This window comes from Aphelocoma coerulescens, chromosome 1A, assembly GCF_041296385.1.
Source record: "Aphelocoma coerulescens isolate FSJ_1873_10779 chromosome 1A, UR_Acoe_1.0, whole genome shotgun sequence".
Classification (NCBI taxonomy): Eukaryota; Metazoa; Chordata; class Aves; order Passeriformes; family Corvidae; genus Aphelocoma; species Aphelocoma coerulescens.
Window position 1 is genome coordinate 77,259,734 of NC_091014.1, and position 20,493 is coordinate 77,280,226.

Consider the following 20,493-nt stretch of genomic DNA (forward strand, 5'->3'; position numbering starts at 1 on the left):
CTGTACTGAACTCTCACATATTGATCTTCCATTATATGTCTTCAGCGTTCCTTCCAGCTATTAAGGGGCCAGTTCCAAAAGCCCTGATTTGGTTTTTATTTGATCTTTATCTAAGGAAAACAAACAGTGAATTTTACCGGAATAAGCACTGTAAAATTTGGATCATTTAATTTGAACTTATTTGGCTGTTAGTCCTGGAATAGAGAAGTCAGACAGCATCTACAGTGAGGCACAGCTCCAAATGTCCTTGCTAACTATTTCAGGGCTGCTGAAAAGTTACAGGGTTATTAACTAACCTCAGTGAAACCCACCAAATGCTGTCCTGCCAACTAAATAACATGGATCTTGATCCCAGGCTTCTGAGGTGAAATCCTGGGCTAAGCAGTCTGGGAGATTTATGCTGGTGCTTTGGACAGAGGCAACTTTTCACCTGCTGCCAACTATGCACATGTTCTAAGGGTAATGCACTGTTAATCTGAAGAGAAGGTTCATAACATGTACTTTATAAAAGGAAAATTATATGAGTGGTAAACAATCATACAGAGCATGGGTATTAAGAGGAAGCTTCAGCACTGAAGAGGGGAGCTGTCATCTGTTCTTTTTCCCCCAAACCCAGGCCAACCAAGTAACCAAAGCATGGTGAGCAGTAGTGGGGGTATAAGAATGTCACATCTGGCAGAGCACTGCACGAAATCTGGGTGCAGAATCTATGCTGGGAAGTGAAACCCCACAACACCAGTCACTGCCTGCCTCTGGAGCACTACAAAGCAGCCTGGAGTTCTGTCAAGCCACACCGTAGCTTGCTCCAGTCAAAATAATGTCTCCTGCAAAGTAAGTAGCTGCAGTCATAAAGGCTGTGTATAAACAGTGTTCGGGATTCCTTTTATCTTTCTCTTTAATGGCTCAATACATATGCATCTCTTAAGAAGAAAAGGAGAAAGAGGCTTTAATTAAAGGAGGCTTCTTGGCATTTTGATGTATCTGCCTTTATGTTCTTTGCAAAACTAAACCTGTAATGAAAACAGTGTCATTTTAGAAACTCCGGAGTTAGGCATTTCATTTCCGCTACAGATGCCAGGCACTAATTACCTCATGCTATGAAAATACAAAGCAGCAGCTTGTCCAGTGCTGTGCAAGGTTTCTAGGAGGTGATAATGATGGCTTGCATGAGGCCAGCCCAGCCTGGTTTCTGTGAGCACAGTTGTCCACGAGGAAGGCTGTTAATGCAGCTTGCAGCGGGAGGAGAGTACCCAGAACCTCGGCAGGGCTTGGCACGGGATGGGTCAAGCCCCTGCTCCACAGCCCTGGCAGCCAGCATTTGGAGAAAACACTCCAATAGCCAATTTCTCTCATCCACTTGAAGGATTCTTCTCCATTTTTAGTATGAAGTAGACTGGCAGGAAACTGTGAGGTAAGTCCACACTACTGGCTGTTTCATAAACCCAAAAATTTGAGGGGAGTTTGGCCTTCTGCCTCTTTGGAATGATCTCTTCCATCTCCAGCTTGACTCCCCAAAGCAGCATTTGTCTTTTCCTGCTTCTATCGTATTAAGTTGTTTTGAGTTTTGTTTGGTTGGTTGGGGTTTTTTTTAAATGGTAGTTGTCACCTGACTCTGATACCCAGGGGTGTTTTATGGGCAAAGAGGCTGTATCACTTCTCACAGGTCACTCTCACAAGGATGGAGTATTTGCAAATGCCTCTGGGTATAAATTATTAACACTGAACACAGCTGCTCTGAAGAGTTGGAAATATATTTTTTTCAATAAGGGAACCTCTTGCCATTGTAGTACAGACGTCTGTGTCAAGTACCAGTCCTCAACCAGACTGAAATATTCTGCATCATGAGGAGCAGCCGTGGCCTGTCATGAAATATTAACACGCAGATTAATAAAAAAAATAATTGAAAACAATTTACAGGCAGACTTCCAATTATACCTCACAGAAAAAAACCTACACATTCTTTCCTTTTAAATTTTATGTAGTATCAGGAATTTACAGAACCTCATTTCAAAATCCAGCAAGTTCTGCAGACTGAGAATGTATCAGTAATGTAAACAATAAGGGTTTTTATCAAACTCCTGTGTCAGTACACATGATTTAACTCTCCACTCTATTTCCACTAGCCTAGTCAAAGCTGTCATTACTACAAGCAATATCAAGGAGACCCAGATAAAACTTCTGACATGAAAAAAATTCAAATAAAAAAAACCAATAAAGGACCCCAAAGGGACATAACCCAAATAAAAGTCGAATTCCCATTTTCCTGAAAAGCAATTGTGAGATTTCATGCACCAGTGCTGGTGCACAGGTGATCTGACCAAACTAAGTAATCAGAAACAGTGGAATATTTTGAGGTTTTAACTTGGATTTCTTATTGCAAATCTAACTGAAATGAAATTGAATTATTGTTGTGCAATAGACATTAGGTCTGGAATTTGTAAATGATGCCAGGTTTTTGATATCCAGCTTTCAAAACAGCCAGAGGAGAGAAAAGGAGAGGAGAAAGAAAAAGAAAACAAAAAAAGGGAGGAGAAGAAAAAAAAAAAAAAAAAAAAAAAAAAAAAAAAAAAAAAAAGAGAAGAAAGGGAGAAAAACCTAGTTTAAAAAAAGTCCAAATAATTTTCTCTTTGTTCTTAGGGTTTCTCTGTGCAGAGCTTTCTGTAGTTCTGCAGTTTCTCACCAAAGCCTATGCTGGAACACTGAGTACTGACACTAAGTGTCCAAAAATCTTGTATCTCCTAAGGACAGATACAATCTCAACCACATTCACTAAACATTCTGCTCAATTCAGTACAAAACTGGGATAGAAGTTTACATCTACTTCAATCCAAATTATTTCACTTTTGCATTCAGGGTGTATTTCCACTCCTTAGAATAGAATTCAATTCTAAAGCAGTGAGTGTTATTAACAATATATAAAATGCACGTGGTTCTACTGTGTATCTAACAGAAATCCATAAACAAAAGAACGATTTGTCTGCGTGAACTGAGAAAAGCAAAAGAACATTAGATAGTTCTGTAAATATTAAGCCTCTTGTAATAGACCACTAAGTTGCCTGTTGCTCTTTTTCTCTGTTTTTCCAATACTTGAAAGAACCATAATAAATGCAAAAAGCCTTTTTAGAGCCTTTCTTTAGAGAATTTTCTGTGAAGGAGTGTTTCTTTGCAATAGAGTTAAAACATTCAAGTTTATAACTCAATACAAAATACAGCAGGAATGACAAAGAGTTATTTTAGAGAGGAAGGAAGGTAGGTGTAGTGGTTTGGTCCAAAATACTCATTACTGTTTACCTTCTGTGAGATAAGAATTAGGAGAAACGCAAAGCAGGCACCAAACTTGAAAGAATATAAAGAAGTTTATTATCAGACCTAAAAGAAGAAAAAAAAATCATACCACACCTTCAGAACACTTCTCCTCCCCCCACCTTCCTCCCTTCTCCCAGTGACAATGTAAAAAGACAGCCCTTGAGTTGTTCAGTCTGTTTATCACTTCCATAATAACCTTGTTCAGTCCATTTAGGAAGAGGAGTCTCTCTTGCCCATGCTATGAAAACAGTATCACAACAAGACAGCCGTCCGTGTTGGTTCTCTGCTCACATCATGTGAGAGTCCCTTCCCACAACTTGCAGCTTTTCCCACAACTGCTTTTGAGGGTCCACTCTTGAAATTACTGGGGTACAATATTAAGGTTGAGCCGTTCAGAAACAGAAGTTCTCTTCACCCATCTCTGGGAGCATTTCATCTCTAGGAACAGAGGCCCTTCTCCTTCTCTGGGAGCAAAGGGTCTTCCTCATCTTCATCGTTAGGACTATCTCTGGGAGCATCTCTAGGAACTGAGGTTTTCTCCTTTTCCATTTGGAGCCAAAGTCCTCATCGCTTCCATCTCTCCCTGTTCAACTTCTCATTAAATTACAGCTGCGTCAGCATCTGCCTATCTCAGCGCAGGTGCTTTTGCTCACGAGTTGAACACTCCACCCCCCATGCCTTCATGAAATTACAGCGGGTACTCTGATACATCATAGCTTCACAACAGAATTTCAGCTTTAAGCATCTCCTCTTTCTCTTCCCTCAGGTTTTCAGCTCTTCACAGCACTAAAAGGGTTAATCTCACCCAGGCCTTGCAGCTGGAATGTCGCTTATCGCTGTTGCTCACATGATCTCTGCCGGACAGCGGGGCAGCTTCAGCTGAATCTTGGCCACACTGGAGAGGAGGAGCCGCCTGTCTGCCCACAGCAGGGCAGTGGGGGGGGTTCCATGGGTGGAACAGGGCCCATCGGCTCCAGGATGGCCGTGGCCCAGCCTGGCCTGGCCTGAGCAGGGCCTGGCCGGGCCCACTGGCCCCTGCACAGGGCCTACAGCCACCTGTCCCAGCATGGAAACCAGACAGAGCTGTGGGGGGAGTTGTCTATTCTTAAGTGTGGATCACAGAGGTGGTCACAACTTTAAGTGGTTCAAAGAATTGTCCATATTCAAACTGGCCACTGATAGGTTCTGTCAGGTCCCAGAGGAAGCTGTAAGCACCCCTTAGCAAGGACATCACTTCTGGGACTATGTTTGCTAACCCATGACAGTAGGGAAGAGTGTTATCTTCAGACTTTCTAGACAAAAACCTAATTAAAGCTCAGTGAAGGACCCTGACACTTACATATAGCGATGAGCTGTTACCTGGAGTTTAAACTCAGATTTTAAAAAAAAAAAAAAATTATTACTGCAGGGAGAAAAGAAGAGATGGATGACATAGTATGTTTTGGTAGCAGGCCATCAGATCTTTAGGCTAGGGTTGTTATCATTCCAAAGCACAGAGTTAGTTACTATCCTGGTTTCAGACAGTTTTCTCCAATAAAACCTACCACCACTCCAATTTTCACAAACAGATGTCAGTAGAAAGAAAAAAAAAGGTGGAGACTGAAAGATCACAGTGTTTAATTTACCTGGGTAGCCCATGAACATTTCCTGGGGTTTTCGAAATGGCTGCAGACAGAAATTCATAAGCTACTGAAAGCACCCATAAAATGACAGACATGGCATCTGCCATGTCTCTACCATGTGTTGGCCCTATGTTTTCTCTACCAGATTCTGGTCTGTTTTAATGCCTTTGTCCTCCTCGAGGAAAAACTTAAGAATTGTTGATGCAAGGAGTTAGGGATTTGAAGTCGGTTTAACATTTCCAAAAAAAAAAATCCCAGCACTCTTTAATTTAGATTACTATGATGAGCTCAGTGAAAATATCTCAATAACTGCTTAAGACAGTTATTTCTCACAACTATTTTAAAAAGGAACTATCTTTGGGGGAGCTAATCCACCCATTTTTGTGAGCTCACACTCAATTCAGTGTACTCTGTAGTTTTCCAGTGTTACCTTCTGGTCAGTAGGGCTCTTATTCTCAAACATTCTTGTGGACTCCCATAAAACTTTATCAAAACAAGTTCATTTATTAAGATAGTTGCACAGACCGTGTCATGATCTCAGCTCATGTCAGTAGGTGAGAGGTTGCTAACCACGGGTCTAATCAATTTCCTTTATTCAGTGATGAGCAAAGGGGACAATAATTACCACATCGATGTCCTTGGCCACACCACCTGGCTGGCCAGCAGGTCCAGCTCCAGATGATGTCCCTTAATTTGATTTACAACCACAGCATGCATTTCAACTCAGTCAGAAAGGCCTCGCACTTTTCCCACATGGTTCTTCATGGATTTGATCCAGTGGCTTCTGTGACCCAGTCTGAACTCCGAACACAGAAAAGCACAGAAAGCATGGTGTTTCCAACGTGCAGTTATTGTGCCTGTCAAGTTCCAGGAAGGGAATAAACTTTTTCTAATTACATGAAGTGAGTGTGTACCAATGGCAAACTCCAGTAGAAGTCAGGGAAAGTTTGCAGAAATTCCCAAAGACTGGTGAATGTTTCAGTAAGGGTGTTGAGAGGCACTTTTCTGAATTGATTTTTCTTTTTTCCAGTGCAAAAATATATAGCAGGACAGGACTAGAATATAAAATAATTCACTACTTAAATGCCTGCATCAAGACTAAATTCAATTTTCAGCCTGTTTCAGACTTCCCCCTTTTGGTCCTGAATTAGTCAGACCTGTTTCTTAGTTTACTGAAGTTCATAAAAATAATTCCCAGTATGTTTTCAGGAACTCTGGGATCTGAACCTTTACCCTTACACTTCTAAGTTCTGTTCCTTTAACAAGATACAAGGGACAATAATTTATTGACCCTCAGACCCTTTAAAATGCCTTGGTGAAACCACAATGAAGTGGACATGACCAAGCCTAGCTAATTGTCCAACTGCCTTAAAAGGATTATTGATTCTGTTCAGTTAGTGGACAGGGAGTAATTTGTAAAAGCTCTTAACTACAGCTATTGTGAGACCATCTTCCTATCAGTTCCATGGTAGCATTTTCAACCAATCCCTTTCTTTTACGTGGATATGGTATTCTTTAAAGACAGCATGGCTTGTTGCAGCACAAGAGAGGGACATGATGTTAGCTCACCCTCCTCTGAGGGGCTCACCAAGTGATTCTCCCATGGAAAAGAGGGATGACCCTCTGATAACACCTGCAATTAAAAAAAGTAATTCAAAGTCAAGAAAAAGCTCCTCTCCAAAGCCAGTGTTCCCTTCCTCTGGAATAAATTGAGAAAAATGATGATTGTGCTCCTACCAGAATGATTAAGCTGCATCAAGATCTTTATTCAAACCAACTACTGTTTTTTCTCTAATTTTGATGATTAAAAATTGTAATTAACATTAAAAATACTACAGTTAGATATTGGGGAGGGGTTTTATCATAAAGAGTTCTTTGTTATAAATCTTCTAGTTGTTCCTCCTCATCCAAATACCTAAAGACAGATCTCCCCTTCAGTCATCTCTACTTTTCACTCTATAAACCCTCTAGTGCTGTTCTCTTTCTGCCTACTTCCATACTCAGTTAAACATGAAGTCAAAAATTACACACTCAGTCATTCCTTCAGATCAATGACATCCCTTAAAAAATTAGAGATTTATAATCTTTCCAAAAGAAATAACAACAAAAATTGCCAGTGCTGGCTTCAAAGGCTTTGGCAACTCTTACTGAGCTGCTTTTCCCCAAAGTCTCACACCACCTTGGGTCCATTAACCTGTCTCGCACTCTTGTAAATAAACCAATAACATCTTTCAAGGTCTGTGTATTTTCTTTCTCTACCCTTATGTGTAGGTGTATTTCCCTCCAATTCAGTCAAAAAATCACCTGCTTGCCAAGTAAAAAAACCATACTTTTCAAGAACTTACCAGAAGAGTTCCTAAATCAGGTTCTTTGCAATGAGAGATTTACTTTTCCCCCCATATATTCCACCCAGTTTTGAGCAAATAACTATCACCCCAGCAGTAGCACTTTGCACACCTCAAATGTTGACCTCGACGCAGAAAAAAAGTCTAAAAGAAAATCCCTGAAAGTCTAAAAGAAAAGAAAAAGTCTAAAAGAAAAAAGAAATGTTGTTTGTTACTTTCTCTTTTTATTTGACGATTTTCCTGTGATGGCAGCGTGCACACATTTACACCACTGCATTAGAAAGGGTGTCCCTCATTCCCACTCACAATAATGAGAAGGTATATTAGAAAGGGCTGCAGAAAAGGATAACTGCATAATTAGCATTTCTTAGCACTGTATGGTGAAAGGTAAGGCATTGGCAAGACAGAGAAAACAAATTATATTTGTACTTCTAATGTCAGCTACTTCTGGTAAATAGGGAAGCCAAAAGCACATAAACCCTTTCATCTCCAATCCCTAGCTTTGTTTCTTCTCCTCTAACAGTTGCTCCTTGTCCACAGGAAGTCAGTTCACCATCCTGAAAAGATCACCTTGTTGAAGGCCTAGCACGATTTCATACTCGAGAAGGGCAAGGCAAATAAATTTTCAAATACAGGATATTGAATCTAAGCTTCGTAGCTTTTTCACTGCAATCACAGTTGCTCCCATATTCTTTTCCTGTCCTCAGTGGATGTTTGTCCCAAGACAAATCTTCTCCCAGATACAATGCTGCAAATAGAGAATAAAAAATACCCCCGAGAGCTGCTGTCATTTCTCTGTCCTAGTTGGCAGTGCTGGAAATCATACAAAATTAGAGGCACAGGTTCATCATAATAGTGAGAACAGTGGTTGCTTCCCTCTGCCCTAAGGAAGGACTGATTTTTATTTTTTTTTTCTAATTTACATACCTGATACAGTCTAGTACATTAAGTACTGCACTGATGGTTTACAGGGACAGTTCCTCAGCTGCAGGGAGTTGTTCTGTTTTCAAGTCCCACTGAGAAACATTAAGAAAAGTATCTAGGAAATGAGAGATCAGCAGTCTGGTTTGGGCTCCGCTACAAAACTTCTGTCCACGTTGGCACCAAGCTCTGGCTGCTCATTTGGAAAGACAGCCACCCTTACCCACCCCATCAGGATTCCTGAGTCATTTATTAATGGGGCCGACTTGCTCGGTTCAAGTACACCTCAGCCACATCCTCTGACATCTTCTACTATTTATTGGAAATGTACTTGCTGCATTGCAGTAAAATCCAGGGAACCTCACCCTAGAAGGCTGAGGCTGCACGGTTATCGTGGGCTGAACAGGGACTGCTTGCATAGGGCCAGGCTATCGGGATGAGGAGACCATAATAGGAGACTTTATGGTCTGCTGCCATGCTCCCAACCACGGAGCCGGGTCACCAGAGGTGAAGGTAAATGGGAAATGTGTCTGTTGTAGCTACCCTGGCAGCTCCTTTCAGTACACAAGGCCTTGAGCATTTTACTAGGCAATGAAAGAATGTTAAACAGTCCCCTCCTCTCCCTCTTCAAGGTCGCCTGTTGGTTTCATAACCCCTTGAATCCCACAGAAAACGGTGTTGTTTCCAGCATTCCCATGGATTTAATCTGCTCTAAGTGTGAAAACAGAGTGATGTTTGTATTGCTAATAAAGGGTGTCTAACCTTTGGGAAAAAAAATAAGACCCAACACATTGTGGTGTACAGCACAGGAGCCCTGGCCTCATTTTTCTATGTGATTTTGGTAAAATTGCTTCAGCCCTCTGAGCCTGTTTTTCATTTATAAATGGGGCAAAGGACATATGCCCTTATTCGAAATACATATGGGAAATGTGCTTGATGACAGGTTAGAGGTATTGATCAGAGCCACTCAGCAAAGATAAGAACTTCAAAGAGGAATGGTGGATTATAACTGGAAGGGTGACAAATATCTAGAATTTCAAGCTTTTCTACTGTCTGTGAGAAGTCTTGTTTGCTGGATGTATTTCCAGACAATAACAATTTTAGTTTTAGAATACCATCACAATAACAACAACAACAAAAAAAGAAAAGTAGAAAATTTTGAACTTGAGATACTCATTCCCGAGGATCTTTATGAACTTGGAAGCATTTTCCCCCCAAACTTTTCTCATAGAGAAAACTATGCAACTATGGTTGCATCTTTTAAAAGAGCAGAATATCATGGCCAATTCTTTGATGTGTGGTGAAATAGAATTTACAAGAATTCCTGTCATCTTGAATATTTTCTAAAGGAAACAGCAGGAAGAATTATGACTTCAAGAAGATGCTGACATAATCAGCTTTCTCTCTCTTTTGAATTTCAAAACAACAATGAACAGACACCCTGGGGCCAGAATTCTCCTTGGTATAACTCAGCGAGGCCCAGAGTGCTGAACACACAGAATTTGGTCAGAAATGTGTTATTGGTCAACGCATGTTTTGGTGGGTTGGTGTGAGTTTCAGCTGTCTGTCAATGCAAGGTTTATATACCAAGCCTGCTCATGCCTATCTGGCACCAAGATGGCTAAAGAAACAGCTGATGATGTTTCTTTTCCAGTGTCCCTTTGCTGGAATTTTATTATTGTCAGAGAGGGGTTCAAAGCTGTGGAAAGTGATTGGAGTATAAACAAAGTTTCAAACTCTACTGCTGGAATGTGTGCCTCCCATGAGCTGATCTGAAACACTGTCTCTGAATATCCCTCAAATCTGGATCCTTTCCAGATCTAAATTCTGTATCGAGCTCCAGGTCGAGCAATTCCGATATCTGGATTCACAAACCAGCAAACATGTAAACTAAACAGAGTTCCAAGTCCAGGTCAGAAAATTTCCACACTCCCCACTTAACCAAGCCTTCTCTGTTTGAGGAGCCCTGAAGATTATTTTGCATCACTGAAGTAGCACAAAACAGCTCAGAGATGAAATGGACTTGATGCTGGGACTTGGGTCAACAGGTCAGTTCCCAATCTTAAGAAAAAGGCTTTAGAAGGAGAGCAGAAATGGCAAGCCCTGAAGAAAGTAATCGGTCAAGAAAGAAGCTGGATTGTGGGAACAACCTAAAATGGCTTTCCCTTTGGGATCTCAGCTGCAGTGACATTGCTGGCTGCTCCAGAGGACTCAGTGTGTTTGGGTCACGGAGCTGCCTTCTGGAAAACAACAGCTGGAACCAGAGGGGAGGATGAACCACAGGGAGGAAGAAGATCCTAAACATCCTGCTTGCAAACTTTGCAGAGGAAGACAACGCAGTGGAGATCAGCAGACCACATGAATTCAAGTCTTGGTATTTTCAGAGAACAGGACATCAGAGTAGATTAAGAAAACAAGTTTAACTGTATGTATTATCAGTAAAAAGAGAGAATGGAGCACTACATGGGTAGACTGGATGAAAAGGGAATGGAGAAGAGAACAGTCAAATGTTCTTGGCAGTGCCTAGAGAAGGGGAAAGAAAACTGACACTTCTTGATAAACAGTCTCAGAACTGAAGATGCCTTTGTTTTTTTGCCAAGAAATGTTAAATGAAGAAGAGTGGTCTTTTCCCCTGCAATAATATTTTTTTTAAATGCAGAAAATCCCATTCACATTCCCGCGTGCCCTTTTGCTGAGTGCTTTCAGAGCCAGTTCTTAGCAAAGAATACATTGGAACAATCTATCTCTGGTATGCACTCAATGAAATTAATAAAGCAGCCCAAAAGAGGAGACTTTTCCCATTTGATGTAATCTGAAATATGTGAAATAACCCATTGGAGAAAATGAAAAGAGAGGCAAGATCACCCTTCACTTTAGATAGTCCATTTAGATTCCCTGAACAAATATTTGAATATTTGCCAGTTTAACTTCTGGGTATACTAACTTAGAACAAGTCATAAAATAAAATTGAGGGGAAAAAATAATATTCTGTGTAATTTGGTTTTTTTTTTAATTATGTTACTTGAGAAAGCAAATTTACAGATATATTCACTGACATTTGACTAGTCAATGCATTTTGAAGATTCAGAATATCACTTCCAAATTTAATAGGGTTTTCAAAATGTAAAGTGAAAAAATATATCTACATCTTCCTGAGGTGCAACATATTGGTGGTATATTAAAAAAAAATACACTCAGTTTGAAAAAGGTGTGACACAACACTGTGTTGCAAAGTTTAAGGGCCCCCAGTCACAGCTGATTTTACCTGGACTCATTTCCACAGTCCAACAAGAAGACGAGGTTCCATTGCTTGACTTTGTCAGACCAGACCACAGTGGAGAAATGTTCATGAACTTTCAATTCCCACTTCTGTTCTGGGAAGATGGCTCCTGCCATCTGCTGTCCCCATCAGCGGGTGGGTCTGACCAGCACTACCATCTAGTGGCACCACAACCATCCAAACCCTATGGAGCACCCAGCACCGATGTCCCTCTGAGGTGTCCAGCAGCTGTTCCCTCTGTTATGAGCTGGTCCAGAGCCCAGTGACATCCATTTGTCAGTCTGCATGTGGACAATGCCCAGAGTGCTACCCCTTCCAGCACATTCCAGGAATAAGGTAGGTGGTTATCTTCCCAGAAGGAAGTGAAGGTGATATTTTTATTAGTGTCCAAAATGGTAATATATGGCACCTATACAGCAGGTGGTCCTCTAACAGGCCAGAAAACCTTTCTACGTCCTGTGTAGGGAACCACAGCCCTCTACACACAAAGTATTCAGCGTTGGAGAGCACAGAATGTGTGAAAATAAAGCAGGGGAGGAAGTGGGATGAAGGAATTGCACCCCACCCCAGGCAATAAATAAATAAACAAATAAATAAAATTGGCAAGATGCAAAAGAAACAATTGATTTAAAAGGAAACCAAGTAAGGTCCTGTAAGGATGCATTAAACACCAAAATGCTACTCTGTTAAAGTTGGGGGGGTAGAAGCTTGAGAACAAAATCTGAGCCAGAAATAAGGCTTTTTGCAACTCAAAACAAAAAGCCCTCTACCCAAGTGAGGAAACCCTTGTGTGGTAGCCCAGAGAAAACGCTGAATACAGGTACCTGTCTGAGGTCCACCAGCTCTTCAAAGCACAAGCACACAAAGCTGCCTCCAAGGGTTCCTTAACAGATATTGATCCCTGAATCACCCTGCCAAGAGAAATACAGGCTCAGAGCCCCGTTACTTTCCTTGAAAACTGCACTCCTTTCTAAAGAGGCACTCGGCCTCAGCAGGAGGGATTTAGATGGGGCAATCCACAGGCCAAGTCCCACAAATGGATCTGCAGGGAAGGAGCCCAACCTGCAAACAAATGAGAGAGAAAGGGCACCCTGCTGATCCACACCATAATTAACACTGGATGCACGAGCAAGGAAACAAACCTTGAGGAGTGCTACCAGTGGCTGAAAAAGGAAACTGGATAATCTACTGCCAGGACTGCTTACTTGTGGAGCAGAACAACCCAGACTAGTATTTAATTCCATTGGCCTTTTGTTGCCATTCCCACTACCTTTCCTAAGATCCAGCTTCAGGACTGCAAGCCCCTTCCTTTGGATAGGTTTTCTTGTTTGTCACACAGCTTCCCAGTACCCCAGCAGTGGAGAATTTCCACAAGCTACAGATCTTCAGTGAGATGACATAATCAGTCTGAGTCTCGTGGCAGGCCAGAGGAGTTGTTTTCAAAGGCACCATGGACTCGTTTAACACAGTTATTTGGTTGGATTTAATCAGCTCATAGAAGGCTGGCAATCTGCACCACAATGCATGTTAATAATTAGAGCAAGGCACCCATTTTTCCAGGAATACAGCAAATGTCACAGAGCCTGTCACTGTATGATGAGACAGATAAGAGCCCCTACGCACATTTCAGAGAGCATTCAAGAGGATATGAGGGTCACAAAGATAATTTGCTCCACAGCTGGGAACAAGAGCCGGTTATCTCAAGTTGTAACAAACTCCACAAATCAGGTTAAGTAAGGGCAGCATTAAAAATAAGCTGAGATAATTCCAACAGAGCAGTAGGCCATAACCTAAGCTTGTCATGACCTCTTGCTTTTTAAAAGAGTGTGGAAACAGAAGATAAAAGGAAGTAAATTAAGGTACAAAATACATCCCTGAACAACTGAGCTGGTTTAATTCTGCATTGAAAACTGAGCTGGACTTTATGTACTTACTGGGCATCAAAAGAAGAAACACTTGCTCTGGACACAGAGGCAGAAGAGGAGAAAAGTACCCACTACAGACTTGCTTTGAAAGAGGAATGGGAAGGATTGAATGGTAGCGAAAGGCTGCTGGTTGTCATCTCACCCGTTTCCAAGGGTCATGTGTGTGAATAACAGAAACCGGTGTCACTGATGCTCTACTGTTTGAGGCAATACTCACCTCAGTGAGGGGAGTGGCAGAGGCTGTTTCCTTGTCCAATCCCAAAAGCAGAGAGCTGGTAATTGACATTAGGGGTGTAGGTGACTGGTCAAACTGCAGCCTGCCTTTTTCTCCTGGCAGCTTCAAAAAGGGCAGCTGCCTTAACAGGGTCTTCTTCTTCATATTCACAATTCATGCCACATATCTGCAATCTCACTCTTCCAAGACATTTTACTCTGCGGTTTCTAGGGTACAAAGCGCCCAGAAAACTCTCCTGATCTAATGAGACAGCCTGCAAAGTTCTCTGGAGAGCTGGGAACTGGTGACAAACACAGGGAAATGAGGGGTTGCCACACGTCTACAAAGGAAGTCAGGCTCATCAATCTTTCACTATCAAAACACTCTCTCAGACATACAAATCTCTTTGCATACTTTTTTGAAGCTGTTTCAGTAAAGTATGATAAATGCTAGAGAGAATTTAAGGATAACAGCAGGGACTAGCTGGTGAATTCAGATACTTCAAAACATATATAGCTCACAGAAACCCCGTGGAACTATCTGATAGGCATTTGGCTGGAGTACAGCTGCTAGTAACTACCCTGAGAGATCAATATCACGGGTGTAGTAGTAGTTACAGAACTGTAACTTTGCTGTAGCTTTGTTTTTCTCATTTTGCCTCCCTAATATCAAGGAACACCTTATTGTTCTGTAGTCAGTATAGATACACCCCCTCACAAAATACATATTTCTATTTCATAGAATCATAAAATCTTAGAATGGCCTGGATTGGAAGACACCTAAAGATCTTCCTTTCCAAGCTCCTTGCCATGGGTAGGGACACCTATCACTAGATCATCCAGCTTGACCTTGAACACTTCCAGGGATGGAGCATCCACAGCTTCTCTGGGCGACCTGTTCCAGGGCCTCACCACCCTCACAGTAAAGATTTTTTTGTCCTAATATCTTATCTAAACCTACTCTTCTTCAGCCATTCCTCCTTGTCCTGTCACTACGTGCTGGCGTAAAAAGTTCCTCTCCATTTTTCTTGTAGGCTCCCTTGATGTACTGGAAGGCCACAATTAAGTTTTCACCCACTTGCTTTGCTTTGGCTGGGGCTTGCCTTCAGCTGACCAAAACTTGTTTTGACTGGAAGGACATAGTCAACTGTTGATGTCAGAAAAAACCCCTCAGTTTAACATTTGCTAAGGTTTAACATTTACTAAGAAGCAGCATCTCCAGCACATTCAGCTGCAATGACTCTCCCTGCAGAGAGAGACACGTTAAACCATCAGCACCGCTTTCCTCAGCACCTGGGTGTTCCCTGGAGGTTTTAGCACCCAGCTGAGGATCAAACCAGCACACCTTTACCTTTCAGCTGTGATGAACTCCCCTGAAATGCAGCCTGGCTTCTGGGCAGGAATGATCAGCAGTTCTACGATTCAATTGCACTCCCACACTGTTTGGGGACTAAACACTGGAGGGATAACTACAGGCAAGTCAATTTAGGGGATTACAGTGCATTCCCATTCCGAAGGAAGAGACTGGGGGTAAAAAGGTAAAGAGCTAAATAATTGAAATACAGAGAGCTAAGACAGTGTTGCTGAGCAGTGGTGACGTTCAAGTGCTTTACACAGCATTTAGCAATACGTATAATTTTCAGACATAAATATATATGAATATATAATATTCATATTATGAACTTATATGCACACACACACATTTAAATGGTTAGAAAGAGAATATTGGGAAAATCTCCTACTCATCCCCCCTGCTGCTTCCAGAGAAAGGTTAATCTAATTCCAGCAAATTTTTCACGTGTGTCCTACTCATGAAGATTAAAGTACTACTGTGCTTGCAGTATGTTTGAATAGCTTTGGAAGAAAAAGGATTGCTGGGGAGTCAGGTATTTTCTAACCTTGGGAAAAACTAACAGTTTTTACAAGCTCTCCAGTGCTGTCTATAACTGCATCAAAGAAGATTCAATTTAAGCCCTATTTATTTATTTATTTATTTATTTCTAACCCGTGGCTGTTAAAACAGATGGAGTAACCATGCAGAGCTAGAAGCACATTATTGCTACGTGTAGCTACCCACAAAGCAAAACTTTGTTAATTCAGCACTACCCGTGCAGCCCGGAGGATATAGAATAACTTCTGTCCCTCTGTGTCCTGACACTGGGTCGTTCTCACGTTGTTAAAGAAACACGAGGAGAAAAGCAGAGAGCCAAATGTTCCCCAGCAATTCTCCCCTATATCAACAGCTCAAGTCAAGCTAAAGGAGGAAATTCCTGTGCTATTTTATGCCTGTGTGGTAAGTGCACCTCGCAGCATCCCCAGGGTGGTGCTGAAGGGTCCATCTGAATGAGGGTGAGAGAGAACTCATTGTGCAGGAAGAGGAGGACTCTGCACACAGGCAGCAGTCATCCTGGGCCTGAAAGAGCAGAATCCTCCACTCCTCCCCTCCAATCTGCTCCACTGTTCATGGAAGGCAGGACAAGGGATATGGGGGTAGGGAGATGGACACTGCCTTTGGTACCGTATGACTTCTGTGACCTTCAGAACACTTACACAAAATTTAATGTGACATAGACATTTAAAGTCATGTTTATTCCCCATGCATCCTAGGCTCTGAGCTTTTCTGAAATAACATCCTTAGAAGGAAGAGATTGAAGCTATATAAAACCTACAATTATTTCTTTTTAAGTACACCCTAATGAATTGTTGAGCAAATCAACCATCCCTGACTCACCTGCATAGACACACACCAAGTTCCTGCCTCCACATAAAGGCAGCAGAACACGCTGTCACCAAATCACTCAAGCAAGAAGCATTTCCACAATTTTCATTTGGAATCTCTTTCTTGACATTCAGTCTCTATTTTCCTTCTCCTCTTCTTCATCTCATCCTGCAAAGGCCCAGTGTTCAGACCACATCAGTCTCCTCTTCACTGTTGTTCTCAGATATTTTTGTCTTAGTCACCACCTCTGCCAGATGGCTGAGAACAGTCCTGATCACACAGAGCTCCCTCTCCCTTTCCCAACCACTGTGGAGAAGGCAGGTTTCCTTTCCTAACAAAAGTCCTCTATAATTTTAGCCTGAATATGAGCAGATCTCATTTTCTGCTCCTACAACTGAGGACTCCTTGGAAGGAGAAATGCAATATTTTCTTTCTGAGTCAGCGTGTAATTACACATGGTTCAGACATGGCCTGTAGCATCTTCACAGTTATTTTTGCCCCAGAAAAGGATTAGGCAGTATGCAGTGTCATATATGCTAAAGTAGAGAAGGGGCAGAGCCAAAAAAGCACTGAAATAGCAGCCTCTGACTACCCTCAGCCTGGAGTCCGTGCTGCTTTCACCACTCCCATGCTTCAGCTGCCTGGCTACCCCAAACTACTGTGCATCCCTTTGGTGTTTTCCTGTGGGACAGAAAACTACTGACAGCTCTCCTCTGGAAACGAGCAACTGAGGCACAGAAGGAGCAAGATCGCTCCATGAAGCTGAATGTTAATTCCTTAACGAGCCATAAGCCCAAGTGCTTCTACCACTGCACTGGAACCAGAGTCCTGAATAGTTAAATCTTGTGTTTTCACGGGTACTGCATTCATAAAAATAAAACAAACCATCCGCTCCCCTCTCCCCTCACACTGAAATGATTAACCAAAGAGAAGAATGCTTGTACACAAAGCAAAGCACATTTTGTGCTGCTCTTTGATTTGAGCACAGATTTCAAGCAGTTCAAACTGGAAATAGGGTCTCAAAAGTAAGTCCAAAGATTAAAGCTATAACAAGAGATAGATAAAAGCAAATTGATAATTGAGGAAAAATACTTATTGCTTGAGTTATGAGAACTCCTATGTTTCATATATTCTCTTTAGTTTAGAAACTTTCCCATCTCCCACTTTTTCAGCTTTTGCAGTATATTTTAAATTTATAATTAGTTCTGAAATGTTACATCCTCCCATGTGTTCTGAAATAATTTTTCAGTTCTTAATATAACTCTATTCCAAAAACTGGAGCTGGCCACTGGTACCAAGAACACAAAATCAACCTACCACCAGTCTGGTGTTTACAACTGGCACGGCTAGAAAATCCCTGTGTTTGTGTGTTTAAGTTACATCCTCACTTAAAACAAAAGCAGTACAAAATTAAAATAAATCACATTTGTTCTACAAAATGGCTGGGGATCTGAAGAGTTACTGGGGACATTCAGCTGTCAGGAAGACATCTGAGGATTTGACAGCAGGAACATGTAACTCAGCCCTGGAAAAGATGATAAGAATAATAGATGCATATTATGGGTCATAATTCATTGCTGTCTGGTCAAGCAGCATTTTCACAAAGAAATAACCAAATGCCAACCTGGTTGCCAAGCATTGGTGGAGTAAATGCTTCATATCTCATTACTGGTGCCAGGCTTTCATTGCTCACATGAAGATGGACCTCTCCACTCAGGAGATCTGACTGCACATGGGGTCCTTTGCACTGACTTTGGCAGGATCATGCTTCATCCTGTACTGCTTCAAATTATCACAGAAGGTGTTATCAATGACAGGCTTGAGAGCTTATTATTATCTTTATTCCTGGCTCACAGCAACACTCCTTTTGGGAAAAGATTATGGATGGGAGTTTAGATCATGTTTCATATCAAGTTTGAATTAAAACTCCAGATTCAAGAGACCACAGCAGAGCAGTGGAGTGAAAGAAGGATGCCCTCTAATGCAAAGATTTGTGCAAAAACCAAGGGTGAATTGAAAAGCTACAAGAGAATGTGTTTGGTGGCTTCTGTTGCTGCAGAATCAGCAAAGTATTCAAGGAGTCAAAACCCTCTCAAGCCCTCTTTGCTGCCTCTTGCTGTCACTTTGCACCAAGAGCTCTGACTGGAGAGTAAGAAAGGCCCAAAGCAGCTTTACAGTGTCATAGCTGTGTCACCAGTTTTCCCCAGAAAATAAGCAGCTCTTCAGCCTAAGACATGCTGGGAAATGCTGTTTGAAAGCCATAAGATCGGCTTGTATCAGGAGATAACCCACATAAACTGGACAAAAACCAGGCTGCCCTCTGTGGATACTGGAAATCCATTCAAACACAACAGCTGCTGTGGCAGCAGAGGTTCAGTGCCTTGCTGAGAGCTCATCACTTAACCAAACTTCTCAATAAATGTGGACTACTAAACCAAAACCCCCATCCACTTGTTATCATTTAATTCTGATTTCCACATTTCTAGACCCACTACAGCCAGAACTGCCACATTCATTTAACTTTTTATTCATTTTCTGCCTAAAACATAACTTAAAGCTTCTCACACTCAAAAGTATTTATTAGTGATGCCAGGCTGAAGAGCTAAACTATTTGATCTTGTGCAGAAAACCAAGCATGCTTATGGCTAGGGACTTCCAGGAGTTTGAAAGAGTTGCCACAGTTTTCAATACTATCATCATAACGATCAGGCAGCTTTTCTTTGCATGAGAGATGTTGCTACCCTTTTGAAAACAAGGCTGAGATCTACCATTCTTCCTTAGAATTTCAAACCAGATGTTTGGCTTGGTTCCTTTAATTAAATTAAATGTACAACACAACCAAGACTACTGTTTCAGTCTATCCAAAACAGCCTGTGCCATCAGAAATAAAAGAGAGATCATATCTATTGTACAGTCACTGCAGCCTTCAGGGCGGCCCTCCCCCAGCTCCTCTAGATAAGAAGAGGTGAGGATCAAAACATTTAGCACTAAGTGCACCTCAGGAATAAAACTCCCAAAACAAAAGTTCTCTGACTTCAAAACTAGTCGACAAATTTGCAGTTTGACCACCTCTGTAGCCTCAGGTTAAGAGCACTCTGACACACTGAGCTAGCACCAGGGGATCTCTGATTATTTTCTACCTCTACCTAAAGTTTGTCACAGAAGGAACCTCCCCTAGGCAGACTAAGATGTGTGAAGCTACTAAGTAGACTTAATATCTGAATCTGAGCAATCTGGAAAAGATCCCTGAAACCAAAGCAGAGAAACATGGGCATTCACTCTGGTCATTTTCAAGGCAGAGGAATCTCATGCTCCAAATTTCAGCTCTTCTTAACTTCTTAAGCAGCTCCAGATCACGTGGATTCAAAATGCTTTAGAAAGGTGAACTCTCAGAAAAAAGGTGCCATTAAGGATCAAGCCACTGCTTAATCTGCATTAACAATAGTACATCCTGAAATTCCAGTAGCTGGTCCTGACTTTGATGCTACTGAAAAATGTCAAAGTTTGCTTTGAACCACATTTTAAAGGTCAGTGGAATACCTATGACTTCACCTATTCATTAATCACCACAAATCATCATGTGTCATCTTAATTCTAACATCTTCAAGGAGTACATTGCAAAACCACAACTCCAATTTATTCTTCAACTTCCTGAAGGGAGTTTTTGAGGAGATAAACACAACTTTAAAAGCTTTTCGATAAGGAGAGAAAGTTATTCTTTCCAATTACTTGCAAAGAAATTATTATCCTCTGGGTACAACAGGTGCTAAGAAGGGACAGGAATTTGTTTTTCCTGTATACACCCACACCATCTGCCCAGGGCACAGTGGAGCATTTCTATTAATTTCCCTGTGGGAGCTTTACTACTACCACTGACACTGAAGTCACAGAAAGAATTTTTAATAAATTTGATGCAGAAGTGGTAGAATTCAGGTGTATATTTTCATAGCTTGTCTAACTGAAGCAATGCAAAAGGTCAGAGAGCAATAGAAGAAATAATGTTGTGGAGGGAGGAGGAAGTAGGAGGAGTTGTTTTAATGAGAGATGGAAAGATCACTGCCAGAGTTTGTCATACTGACCAATTACATAATCAAAGGTGGGAAAACTGTCAAATAGGCCTTCCTGAAAAATAAACAGTCTCTGGCCTAACAAATTTAATAGA

General features: G+C 41.5%; 1 long non-coding RNA gene across 3 annotated transcripts in view; it reads right to left on the reverse strand.

The window, feature by feature from the left end:
- Positions 1-5,418: 5,418 nt before the first annotated feature.
- The window catches only part of LOC138104789 (uncharacterized), a 55,687-nt gene continuing 40,612 nt past the window's right edge, over positions 5,419-20,493 (reverse strand). For all 3 annotated transcript variants that reach the window (XR_011148289.1, XR_011148288.1, XR_011148290.1), the window contains exons 2-3: positions 12,299-12,385; positions 5,419-6,561 (exon numbers count right to left, since the gene is read on the reverse strand). This is a non-coding gene — a long non-coding RNA (uncharacterized lncRNA). The remainder of the gene's footprint in view (positions 6,562-12,298; positions 12,386-20,493) is intronic.